Raw genomic sequence first — 14026 nt, forward strand, 5'->3', positions numbered from 1 at the left:
ATCTCTGGCTTAGCGCTCTCCTGGTTCAAATCATTTCTAACCAACAGAGGCTACAAGGTAAAAATACAGAACAAAGAATCAGCACGCCACGACTCGACCGTCGGAGTCCCACAAGGTTCCTCCTTATCCCCTACACTCTTTAATATTTACCTCCTCCCACTATGCCAACTCCTCACCAACCTCAACTTAATACACTTTCTCTATGCGGACGACATCCAGATCCTGATCCCTATCAAAGAATCATACTCAAAAACCCTCGAATTCTGGGAATCCTGCCACCTAGAAATTAAAAGCCTCCTCAACAGCCTCAATCTGGTACTAAACTCATCTAAAACTGAAGTCCTACTCATAACTCCCGATAACAAACCCACAGTCTGTCTTCCAACCAACCTACAAACCACTCATGTAAGGGATCTAGGTGTCCTAATCGACAATAAATTGAACTTCAAAGCCCACATCAACAAAACAACCAAAGACTGCTTCTATAAACTGCAAGTCTTAAAAAGGATAAGACCACTCTTCCACGCCAAAGATTTCAGAACCATTCTCCAAGCCCTCATCTTCTCCAAATTAGACTACTGCAACGCAACTCTTCTTGGCCTCCCCTCCTCATATACAAAACCACTCCAAATGGTCCAAAACGCAGCAGCACGTTTACTAACAAACACCAGAAAAAGAGACCACATCTCTCCAGTCCTTCAAGCCCTCCACTGGTTACCAATCCACTTCAGAGTAATTTACAAATCCATCACATTATTATACAAAATCATTCACCAACACACCATAATCGACCTACAAATTCCTCCCCGTGTTCACAAATCAACAAGACCGACTAGGGAAGCCTACACAGGATGCCTCCTTGTTCCACCCGTAAAAACTACTAATCACAGAACCTTGAGAGACCGAGCCCTTTCAACAGCAGGCCCTCCGCTATGGAACTCTATCCCACCAGATCTAAGAAACGAACCGTGCCTCTTAACGTTTAGGAAAAGACTGAAGACATGGCTTTTCAGGCAAGCCTTCCCGAACTCCACCTAACAAGACCCATCAATGACTCCTATGCTAAGTAGCTGTATATAGTGGACTCCATATTTATTTTGTTCTCTTGTATTTATAGAGGACTCCTTATTTACATTGTACACTTGTATATAATTATCCTCATCTATCTCTTTTATTTCTTATAGTCCCAGTTCATGAACCCTTGTTAATTGTAACTGCTTCTCTTCTCCATGTTTATCTATGTTTTTGGTTATATTTTTGCACCCCTGTTTTCTGTAAACCGACATGATGAGAACGAGTTCTTGAATGCCGGTATAAAAAAACCTTAAATAAATAAAATAAATAAATAAAAGCAAAGTTTTGTGCATGAAAAAACGGGCTCTGCATTAGGGGTAGAGACTCTGCAAATTGTCTCTACTAGCCCCCAACATGTCCCACCTCTTGGCTAGGCTCTGCCCCTTTGCTATGAACAGAGAAAAACGAGTTCAGTTGCCACTTTTTAGTGCTCCCCCCCCCCCAGCTTAAATCCAGGCAAAGTAAACCAGGACTGCTCCGTTTTACAAGTGCAGGAAGTCTCAGCCCAGGAGCTAAAAATATTCCTTTTTTTTTTCTATTTTAAAAACTCATTTAGAATTTTGTACTACCAACCACCACCTAATTTTAGCATCGTTTTTCTCTTTTAGCAGCTTACAGCCGATGCTCTGAAACATATCACAATGTGCTTCGTACTCTCGTCGAGTTCAGGTTCGACTACTGTTCCAGGCATTTACGAGAAAAAAAAAAAGAAGAAGAAGAGCCGCCCATACTTTTCGTGTCCCCCCATGAATGCCTATTTTGGAAGCGGTAGCCGCGCACGGCTCTTAATCCCCTGCCAGCCCCAGCTCCGAGCGGCAGTTAAGGAGTTAAGCGGCAGGCAGTGCTGCAGGCCCGCGAATAAGGAGCTGCAGCAGGGGAGGGGGGGGGAGGCGAGCGGGCTCCCAGCCCACCAGCGCCGCTGCCTCTCCCCCTCCCCTCCTGCAGTCCTTCGCCGCGGGGCGAGGGGGGGACGCCTGACCTCCGCCGCTCCCTGGCCAGAGGGGGCTGGGCCGAGCAGAGAGCGAGCGGGCGGGCAGGCAGGGATGGAGGCGGCTCGCCCGCCAGGCTCCGGCAGAGGAGGAGCTGCAGCAGCGAGCGCCGTCTCCCGGCTGCCAGGCTGCTGTCCGTAGGGAGGGTGGGGGGGGGGGAGAGAGAGCAGCGCGCTGCATCTCACGGGCACTGCTGCTGCTGCATTCCTCGGGGAGGGGGGGAGGGAGACAGCCCCGCTCCCTTATTTGGGGGTTTGCTTGCTGGATACAAACGGAGCCTCCTGCTGATCAAGGCAGGCAAAGAGGATCGGTCCTGCTGATAGATCAAGGTTGTTGGAGCCCTTGACAAACCTGAAGGGGGTAAGAGCAAAAGACCCCCCCTCCCCCGACCCCCCCTCGGACTTCAGCGTGCGAGGTTGTTCCGTGAGCCAGCGGCGTCCGAGGAGTTTGGAAGTTGCCGGATTACCCCCGCAGGTAAGAGGAAGGGCATCCTTGGCTGGCTGCTTGCTAATTGGAACTTGCTGAGGGGTTTCTTAGTGGATGGAAGGGGGGTAAGGGTGCACCCTCCAACCCAAAAGACAGCTCCTGGGGGTCCCTGTGGCATTCAGAAGAACAGGGGGAGGCGTGCACCGAACCTCGTGCCTCGGGGAGTTAAACACGGAGCAGATTTCCATCGCCTTAACCCTGAAAGTTTGACAAGCGTGCATGTGCCTAAGGTGCTGCTCACCTGCCCAGGTTTTGCCTTCCAAAGAATGAAATGTTTTGCAGCTGTTATTAGAAGGAGCCAGACAGGGTGGCAGAAGGATTCGTGCTCGAAGACTCTTTCTGTCGTCCTAGCAGATTTAGGAGGTGTCGGGTACACGATTCTTTTGTATCCCCGCATTATTAAGTCCTAGGGAAGCACATGAAACTGCCATATTCCCGGACAAGATTAATAACCCTTGTGCTGGCTGTTGGAATCGTAATAAAAATAACAATCTGTGCAGAAAACCAGGGGTTTCAGAACAGCTCCTAATAGTTTGGTAACTGCCAGGGAAATCTGACAGGCTTGTATATCCTTTCACCAGGCGATTCCTCTCAATTTTGCAGACAAACTGAAATCTTACCAGATGCTCCTTAGGAAAAAGAGCTAAGGCAGGAAACGGGCAGAGAAGATGCCCTGCCTACAGGGAGACACTTGAAAGGGAATCCGGGATCCGATCTGTGCAGGCGACTGAGACCTCGTCACTCGGCCGTTTTACAAAAAAAATACAGATTTAAAATAGATTGATGTAAGGATTATTTAAAATAAAACTTTTTACAGTGATGTGCCTTGACGTTCTTAAGGCTTTTGAAACATTGAAGGGTCTTCCTAATTAAAGGTCAAGATCCTTGCCCAATCTCTGAGGACTGAACCTCTTTTACAGTCAACATTTTAATGAATCAAATGGAAATGGATTTTAATGAAGAGAGATGCCCTCTTGGCTCAGTTTTTACTAGCATAGTGATCCCTGGCAGCCACCATGCTGCAGTTTTCACAGCTTGTAGACAAACCAGGGAGTTGTTGAACTTTTGCAACCTGTCCTTTTTCATCAGGAAAACATTTGGGAAGACGACACACTGATTCTGATATATTCAATTTGTTTTTCTATGGCTGAAGCCTTGTTCACCAATCTCCTTCACACTGGGCTTGCAGTATAAAAAGTATTAGATAAATAAAATAAATGTTATCAATTTTTTATTTTTTGAAAAACGCCAACAAAACTAAAAACCAAGATTTTGAAACATTTCTTGAAATTGGCTGGGGCAAAGTGGGGAGCTTGTTAAACATATGAAAGGTATAAAATTTAGAACTGAAATGCCTTTGACTATCCTTAATCACTGGAACGCTAGCTCCTTCTTAGAGAAACATATCTGATGGAACACAGTGTATTTGTATAAATAGGGGGCAGCCAGAAAATCCAAAAGCCTGTAGATCATTATGTATCCTGGTGGCTTAACTGCAACTCTTTTTTCTTTTACGATTAAAGAAAAAAGTGTATCAATATGGTATTAATATTGCCCAAGACAAGTTATTGCTCTATTCACTACATAGAATATTAGTATTTTTGTGATATCAATAAAATATAGGAACCCAGAATTGAAATGCAGGAGCTTATGATTTTGCTGATTTTGAAAGTGATTTTTATTCCTTATTGCTGAAAATGTCAACAGTATTGCAGATTTGAAAACAAAGTTCTTGTCTCAACATAATCTCAAAGCAACCATACTAGTACAAAAAATGTATTTCCACAACCATACATGAAAGCAGGATCTGCAAAGAAACCACTTCACTAACATATTCTAAGGTTTGTGGATGTCACGTGATTTGCTACATATCAAAATTAAAAATCTGTATGAGATGATTAAGACATTTTTGTGCCTTTTAGGACCCAGTGCGTTGTAAAATTTTAGATTTTAATCCTCTTGGTAAGTTACTTCCTAGACAAATTTCTTCCACTTCCATACACTTGCGCTAAGATGTTGAGAGACCAAATGACAGCGGAGGAGGTAATAATAATTATTATTATTATAATAAGGCCTTGAGGCTCTGGGGCAAACATCCCAGGACATGAAATGAGCTCGGGAAGGTGCTGACTGCACCCTTTGCAGCTCTGTGCATGAACTTGGCATCAAAGATGGTTCCAAGGGCCTGGAAAGAAGAGGTTGAGGACTCGCTACAGAAAAGTAGTGACAGGACAAAGGCAAACAACTACAGAATTGTTAGTCAAACGTCAGAAATGAGCCAAAGCTATGAAAATGCTACTCTGTATCTCGACACCATAAAGGGAAGATCCTATCTGAGAAAGAAATACCGTTTGGCAGACATTCAGACCCCTTAAATCAATATTGGTGCAACTCTTGAGGCCCTTTTGGATCCTGATCCAAGTGCCCAATAGACAGTAAAGGTTACGCTGGAAATCCATGATTTTGTTAACATTAAACTTTTTATTTAGCTAAAAAGAAATCTTATTTCAAATGACATCCCACTTTTGTACAAGATGGCTACCTAACTGCGGGAGCTGTTCTTCTCCAGCTTATTTGCCCAAGTAGCTATCCCCATTCAGCGGGCGTGATCCCAGCATCACTAAATCTTGATACCACATTTTGAGAGTTTGCTGGGCATATACTGTCCAAAGGGACAGCGACCCCTGAAAGCTACCAGCTGCTTATGCACAGTCAGGGTTGTCCCTGGCACACAAATGCTTTCAAAGTTCTTCCGTGCATCCTGAATGCAGCAAATGTATCCAAAGCTCTTTCCTCCTTTATTATCAAAATACATGCGCGCTGCTATTTATTGGAATTTTCCCAGACTCACTGGGGCATGAAAACAAAGAGACCACGATGCGTTCGGGGTTTCGTGGCCTCCATAGAACAAGTCACTTGAAATGAGGAGGCTTATGTATGCCTTCAGTTAAGTATCATCCGGATGCTTACGTGTGTTTATGTCATGAGGATTACTTGCGTTCCACTCCCTGATCTTATCCTTTGCCTCCCTGCTTTTTTTCTGTTGGAAACCCCAGATTTTAGAAAATAACATTTCTTGTTTGAAGATATCTTTTGGAATGAGACCCTCCTTTATCCCTTGTTGTGGGTTCATGAGAGGTATCTTTTAGTGACAGAATAGTGGGTTTGGAGATTTTGGATATAAGGATGGTGCAGTCAGAAGGGTCACAGAGGGAAACTAAGCATTCTGGTTTTTAGTTCCTTATCCATCTTGACATATTGAACTTTTGACTCTTTATGTGCTGAAAAAAGGGTTTTACACTGACATTTCTCCATCTCATGGTGGCTGCATCTGGGATGTTCCCCGGACTATGAAGCTCCTAGATCTGCCTCTACCATTTTCCCCAAGGGATGCTCCTCCTCTGTACCACTGGAGGATGGTATCTTGGTTGCGGGCACCACCAACTCCTCATTTCTACTGGATGAACTTTTATGGGATATTTGTTCTTTAGATTTATTTATTTATTTATTTATTTAACATTTTTCTATACCGAACTTCATGACAAGCTTCATATCAGGCCGGTTTACATCAAACTTGGGGGTTAACTTAACAAGAAACCATATAACAAGAAGGCCGAAGCGCAGTTACAAATAACAGGGGGAAAGAACTTGGAGGCTAGTGTAGCCAGGAAATAAAGGACAGGAAAAACTGGAGAATAAACATGGATGGAGATGTAATTACTGGGTTGGTCTTTTAGTCTATTGAGCTAAAAGAAAGCTCAGATAAGATGTTATGTTTCAGGGAAGGCTTGGGCAAAAAGCCAAGTCTTGAGTTTTTTCCGGAAGGTAGTCAGGCAGGGTTCCAGTCGTAGATCCGTCGGCAGGTTATTCCAGATGGTGGGGCCAGCTGTGGAAAGTGCCCGCTCTCTCATGGAGGTTAGTCGAGTGAATTTAGTTGGGGGAACTTGAAGGGTTCCTTTGAGAGCCTCTCTGATGGGTCTTGCAGATGTGTATGGTTTGAGTGGTAACTGAAGGTCTAAAGGAAGTTGGTTGTGTGTGGATTTGTGGATGATGGTGAGAGCTTTGTGCCAAATTCTGTATTTAATAGGTAACCAGTGTAGGTTTCTAAGTATCGGGGTGATGTGAGTTCTCCGGTTAGTGTTGGTTAAAATCCTGGCTGCTGAGTTCTGGAGCATCTGTAGAGGTCTGGTGGCGGAGATTGGAAGTCCTAAGAGGAGAGTGTTGCAGTAGTCGATTTTGGAGAAAATCGTTGACTGTAGCACTGTTCTGAAGTCCTGGAGGTGGAGGAGGGGTTTGAGTCTTTTCATAACTTGTAGCTTAAAGAAACAGTCCTTCGTAATATTGTTAATTGATTTTTTTAGATTTAATTGGTTATCAATTAAATAACATTTAATTATTAATTATATAATGATTCAGAGCAGTTATTGGCCCCTGGAAGAAAGTCTGGATCATCAGCATTGGAATATCCCTCAAATGATGAATTGCTGCTCTCATCTATGAAAACCAATCTCATTTATTTCTTCAGACGTTCAACTCCACTTCCTTGAATCTCTGAATTGTAGAAAAAAAGCCATAATGGCACAATGAAATGTAAGAAACAGAACATCATTTACTTACCCAGCTCTAAAACCTCCAGGCATGGCACAGTTATGCCAAGCTAGAAATAGGACATGATTCCCACCCCCTGGAACATGCAGTCCCAGAGAGACTACAACATTATTCCCTTCAACCCATGGCAGAAGAGCAAGCAGAAGTACTTACTGTGGAGTCAGAGTCCATTGTGTCTGAGGCCTTTCCTCTTTCTGTATAGATTCTGTCTCCTTTCTTGCTTCTCCAGACCAAGCAACTCATAGGCATGCAACTTAATTTTGACAGGTTAAAGGGATGCTGAGTTAGCTTCCTGGAATGAGGAGGGTCAACATGAGACCATTGTTGTCTTCCAAGGTATTCAAACACTCAGGGAGAAGTGATGATGAACATTTCTGAAGGCAGAGATGATGCAGGGTTCAGATGAGATTAGTAACTGATTAGAGGCAGAAAAGTAAGATTTTGTTTCCTACAAAAAGACACTTTGCTTCTAAGCACAGCATAACAAAACTGGGGTTATGTGAGCTTTGAACATTCCCTGACCCATAGGTCATGCACGTTAAGGCTAGTGAATGCCTTAGATCCTCCAACTGTCCACCAATGTCATTTTTAAAGGTATGGGAGGGGGACCTGCCTTGAAATTTTATGGAAAGGGGGCTTGGGGAGCAGCTCTTGAGAGTGAGGGGATTCAATAAAGAAGAAGATTATTGGAATTGACTGGGGAAGGGTTTGGCCAGGGGAGGCAGGGCATCACTACGTGACTGATTTTTCCTTTGTTATACTTTTATTTTTGCAGGGGCTACCTCAAACGGTGGCCCTGGGGTGGGCAGTGTAATGTTTGGCGGGCCGAGGGATGGCTCTGCAACTGGCCTCACTCCCCGCAACACACCCCGGCCTCTGCTAGTGGCTCCAACACCACCACCATGCTCTCAACGTGACGCCCTCTCTTATGGACGCGCACCCTCGCCAGCTCTACAGGCCCTGCAGTGGGAAAGGAACTCGTAGTTCTGATCAATGACGTCAGTGCAGTGAGGTATTTAAACCCCTGCTGCGCTCTAAGCTGATGCCTCAGCAACAGTTCCTCCTGTCTTGCAGTGCATGTTGCCATCTCCTTGTGCCTTGCCTCCTTGTCCTTCCTCCTTGCTTTGATCCTGCTTGCCCTGGCTCTCTGTTGCCTTGCCCTGTCCGCCCTGCCTTATCTTGTTCCCCAGTGTCCTGTCTTGCCTCGTTCTGACCTCTGATACTCTTCTGATTTGCCTCCTGCCCTGAATCCTGCTGGGATACGGACACTGTTTGCTTGATGTCTGCGCCAAACTAGGCCTTGAACCAGTTACTCTTGCCCACCGCCAGCCCTGACCACTGCCCACACCTTGAATTCGTCTGACCACTTCTTACGGGACTCTAGCTTAAGCCTCGCTGGCCCCTGGAACCCAAGGGCCCAACCTTCAGGGAATGAGGCTGGTATAGGTGGAGCTCCAGATCCAGTCCCAGTAAGAGTGACTCCACCAGCTGTCAGCTTGGGCCTAGCAGATTTGCCTGCTAGGCTGCGTCGGCCATGCCACAGCCAAGGGCTCACATCCATGACAGGTAGGGTGTCTTGTAACATCCCTACAAGCTTTTTTTTTTTTTTAATACTTTTTGGAGGGCGGGGGTCATGTTGGGCCGCATGACCCTATAATTCTCGCGCAGGAGCATCAGTATCCGTGTTAGGGTCTTTGTGCTCCCGCACTAGAATACCGTTTTCAGTAAAGCTGTAGATAGCATAACATGGCTGAAAAATGTATATAGAATTGACTATGCATTAGCTGCTTTGCATGCATTACGCAATTTTATGCATGCAAAACAGCTGCAGCTGTTATGCAGATACAAAGCATGATATTGCCACAGTAGGGCTATATTGCACAGTACATGCTGTTTAAGGTGTGTTATAGTCCTGTCCCAGCTTGCTAAATCTCCCTATAAATGTGCTTAATTTAATATTTAGCAGCATGCATTTTTGTGCAAATTCAGGAATTCTTTTTGGTTTTGTTCATGTCTTAAATTTTTCAGAAAGGTAAATTCATTGTGCTGATAAAGACTTATAATTTTATGCTGGCTATTTTCGGCATATTATTTTTTTTTTTGTTTGTTTTTAAAAGTTTGTCCTTCAAAGCAGTGTTCAAATAACAATAGCGACAGATATCTATTTTTGATGGAGAGAAAAAAATTGCAGGGCGGAATTAATTTAGGAGAAGTGCAATACCTTTATAAATGGGGAGGAAAGGAGGACGTTAGGCCAGAAAGCAATCTGCAAGAGGTTGAAGTTCATAAAGTGAGGAGGTTTCTTCCATGCGCCAGTGAACATCACAATACAGATTGTTCCTTAATGCACCACCGCGTTCCCTGAACCCTGTCTGCTTGTTTCTAGTTTACTCCGGCTAGATTATTGTAACAAATGTTGGACAGGGGACTACCTATATGCAGGGATCCTTTCCAGCTGGTCCTCTTTCTTGCTGTAATTTGAATAACCTTCCTCCAAATTTCGTCTGCCCACTTGTGTTACAGTTAACTAGCTGTAGACAGTCCTTTGAGTCTGGCAATACACAGATTTTAAAAAACCCCACATTAAAATAAAGAATGCCCTCTAAAGGATTTTATTTCATTTAATGATTGAAAAGATCCTGCTTTATTTTCCATTCCTTCCCTAATAATACCTAACATTCCATTTGATTTTTTTTTTTTTTGTGACCATCGCTGCACAATAGACCAAGGATTTCAAAGTTAGGTCCACAATGGTTCCAAGATCCTGGGTGGCAGTGCCTAAAATGGAAGCCAGTATCATGCTCCTGTAGTTCTGATGAATCTTCCCTGTATGTATCTTGTTGCACTTGCCACACATTAAATTTCATCTGCCATTGAGACGGCCGACACCAGCGCGGCTGTTGCTCAAACATCCAGCCTCCTAGGTCCCCAGTGGTAAAGTAACACAATTATTTCATTAGTGGATATTATAATGCCGCTGTATTGCTCCATGGTGCAATGGCAACTTGAGTATTTTGTGGCTGCTCCGTCTTAAAAAAAAGTCACAGCAGAAATATAAAAGATGCAGAGAAGGGCGACCAAAATGATAAAGGGGATGGAACAGCTCCCCTATGAGGAAAGGCTGAAGAGGTTAGGACTCTTCATTCTGGGGAAGAGACGGCTAAGAGAAGATATTATAGAGGTCTATAGAATCACGAGTGGGGTGGAATAGGTAAATAGGGAACAGTTGTTTTACTCTTTAAATAGTACTAGAACTAGGAGACACTTCAAAAAGCTAATGGGTAGCCCATGGAAAACTGGAGAAAGTTTTGTTTTTTTACACAGCTTACAATTCAACTGTGGAATCTGTTGCCAGAGGATGTGGTGAGAGCAGTTAGTGTAGCTGGGTTTAAAAAGGGCCTAGATAAGTTCCTGGAGGAAAAGCTCATGAACCATTATTAGCCATGTAATCTTGGGAAAGCCACTGCTTATCCCTGGTTATGAGCAAGCAGCATTGGATCTATTCCGTGGGATCCTGCTGGGTACTTTTGGCCACTGTCAGACACAGAATGCTGGGTTTAATGGACCTTTGGTATGACCCAGCAGGGCATTTCTTATGTTTTTCCGATTTCTGCAAAACTTTGTGGTGAGATGTGAACAGAGGGTTACAAAGGGTGAACTAAATGGGGGATCCGTTTTGCTCATCTACCCAAGATGATAGAGAACAAAGGAAGAAGATGTTAAAGAATAATATTGTATATATGTTCATGCTTTATTGCTGGCAGCTGGGATATATCTTTAGCAGAGTGGCCAGGAATAACTGCTATGCCGGTTGGTCTCTTTCTGCCATCACTTACTATATTACTATGTACTATGTAATTGCATTATATATAATGTAATGTCCCTGCAAAAAGTACATTGAGTATTTTATAATCTATGCCCTTGTTCAAGTAAAAGTTTAGTGCTATATGCTGAACAGCCCAGATTCCTCCAGCAAGAAGAATGTTAATGTTTTTATTGACAGGGAAGACCAGATATCCCACAATAAATATGCATGAGATACATTTGCATATACATGGAGATTCCGTATTTGTAAATTTATCTCAAGCATATTCATGGTGGATATCTTAAAAACCCAATTAGGTGTGGAGATTTCCTGGGGCAGGTTTGGGAAGCCCTGTAGGGGGACACTCATACACATGCAAGCCAACTTCTCCTTTGAAAATTACACGAAAAAACTATGGGGTTGATGCAATATCGGGCGCTGAGCTCAGCGTGCCGCTAAACATGCGGTTGGACATGCGTTTTGGACACGCTAGACATACGCCCAATGCAATATTGGGATTAGTGCATCCAAAATGCACGTCCATACTGGCGCGTAGCTAATAGCGGTTATCACATGCGAATGCCATGTTACTGAGGCTATTAGCTAGAACCCCTGATCTAAAAAAAAAAAAGTAAAAAAGTGAAGCCTGAGCTCACATTTTAACGCTCAAAAATTAACACCAGCCCAGAGCACCCCAAGCCATGCTCAGAAGAGAAAAAATACAGTTTTTTTTGTGGTTCCTCCTACTTAATATTGTTGCAATACTAAGCAGGAAGAACCACAGAAAGTTGCAGGAAAAACCCCCCAAAATCTTGACAGCAGTCAGGTTAGGAAAAGGGAAGCTCAATTTACGAGCATCCATTTTCTTACCTGTGCACAGCCACTTCTCCTGGCTGCTCGATGGCATGGATGTGCTCGGGGTGTGCAAATTATCCAGTGCGTGTCCCTTTTTTGTGCGCCAGCTCATTAGAATATTAGCTCGAGCGCCCAAGAGAGGGGATGTTTTTTTGTGTGCATAATATTGCATTGTAATTTGGCTCAGCGGAATATACATACGCCGAATAAACTCAGAATAGAAAACGCGAATGTAATGTAATTGGATTCTCCACAAACAAGTAGCTTGTTGCATAGCAAACTGTCCTAATAGTAAGGAGGTCAATATTCAGCATTAAACATTTAGACGGGCAACTTGTGAGTTATCCATCTAAATGGCTTTGGGGTGAATTTTAAAAGCCTGGCACGTGCAGAAGTTGGGCCGGCGCACGGCGCGTGGATTTTCAAAAGCCGCCTGTATATGCGCAATATCTCCCAGTACGCACCAAAAACAAAAGGAGCGGGACGTGGGCATTCCGGGACTTTTAACGCGAGATGTGCACGTAAGTATTTACACGCACAAGTGCACGCCGGTGTCCCTTGCCGCGTAACTTTGCTACTGTTATGGATGACGTGTAAGTAATAAAAAAAAAAAAATAGGCAGATCTGCGGGGTTTTAAGGGTTGGTTGCTAACAGGGTAAAAGGGGGGTTGAGAAGTCCTGTCCCTTACTTAGGCGAGCGGGGGAAACTGGTAATTGCATCGGTGCACGTATCTGCTTAAATCCCCCCCCCTTGTGCAGTAGAGGCAGCATTTGCATGCACATGTGCGCATAAGTTTATATGGACGCGTGCATCTACACGCACAGTCTAATTTATACCATACGCGCAGATATTAGAAAAGGGCCACAACCTTTGGCATGAGCTGGCATACATGTGCGCTGTGCGCGGCTGTTTAAAAGTTACCGTCTTTGAATACTGACCTCATTGTTTCTTGTTTAGAAGAACTTTTTTTCTACAGACACAAACCTAGCAAAGCAAAAAACGGCAGTTGTATTAATATACTAAGCTGTCTATTTCTACTTATCTACCATATGGATTGAATTTTATTCTGTTTTCAAGCTGTAGGAATGTTGGAGCTCTAATAGCCAGCCATGTTGGTTGTGGAGTAAACTGGAGTCTTTGTGGGTTCTGAGATCAACAAAATAGACGTTGCAGTATATGAGCTTTCAAGTCCTCCCATTTGAAGAGCGAGAGAGACCTGTGAGGTCTCAAACTCCTCTACTGTTATAGAACCATGAAATCTATTATGGAATGAACGTGCACATGTAGTGAATAAGCAGTGGCCTTGCAACAAGAGTTGCTTTCTTGTGGAGGAACACAATGAGACTTTGAAAAGATGTTCTTATAAGAGACATTTCAGTGCTGTGAAATCCTATATATGTCTCGTCTTTGCAGTGAATTTCAAGAGCCCTGGAATGCTACATTGCCATTTTCAGACAGAGAATAGAATGAGTGGTACTTTTATTGCTTACCTTCAATCTCTGGTTTGGATGTTCAGTTATTTTTTTATTACTCAGACTTAAATTAGTCTATAATAACCAAAGCAGAGTAAATTTATTAGTAATTTAAAATGTGCGTGCGTGTGAGTATATTTCATAAATCACTAAAATGTTTTAGATACAAAACAAATTGAGCTTCATGTGGTCAGCTATGGATTGTCCATGGAAATATGGAATGTTTTATTTTCCTTTACAGTCCAGACTTGTGTTTTATAAATATTTATACTTACAATAGATGTACATAAGCCATACAATTTTTTTTATAGAAGGCAAATTATAAATTAGGCAGTTTAAATATATGTAGCATTATTTCTTTTAAATTAGGAGTTGCCTGACTTACAGAAAATATTATTACTGTCTCAGACAATTAAGTTTAATATTGTACATCCATACAAAGAAGGAGCTCAGACTCTAGAGCTCTCAGCAATATGCTGTTAACTGGCCCTTGTCAGGATGTCACTAGGATTGATGTGTTTTTCTCACCTTCAAGCTCATCCATCACTAATCCTGACACTGTCAAAAATTGGTTTCAGTAAAAAGAACAAAAATCTAAGTGTAAAGATATGGCTTAGTTAACATTTAGTTTAAACCTTTTTTTACACTGCTCTCCAGTCTGCACAAATCTGCCACACTGGGACTGAAGGTTGCAGCTCCCAGAGAAATTCAACGATTTGATTGAACAATCATCTGC

The 14026-nt window shown here is 43.2% G+C and overlaps 1 protein-coding gene across 1 annotated transcript in view; it reads left to right on the forward strand.

Moving 5' to 3' along the window:
• Positions 1–1960: 1960 nt before the first annotated feature.
• The window catches only part of WSCD2 (WSC domain containing 2), a 386410-nt gene continuing 374344 nt past the window's right edge, over positions 1961–14026 (forward strand). The window contains exon 1 of the mRNA XM_029571384.1: positions 1961–2537. The gene's annotated coding sequence lies outside the window, so the exon portion shown is untranslated. The remainder of the gene's footprint in view (positions 2538–14026) is intronic.

This window comes from Rhinatrema bivittatum, chromosome 11, assembly GCF_901001135.1.
Source record: "Rhinatrema bivittatum chromosome 11, aRhiBiv1.1, whole genome shotgun sequence".
In the NCBI taxonomy this organism is placed as follows: domain Eukaryota; kingdom Metazoa; phylum Chordata; class Amphibia; order Gymnophiona; family Rhinatrematidae; genus Rhinatrema; species Rhinatrema bivittatum.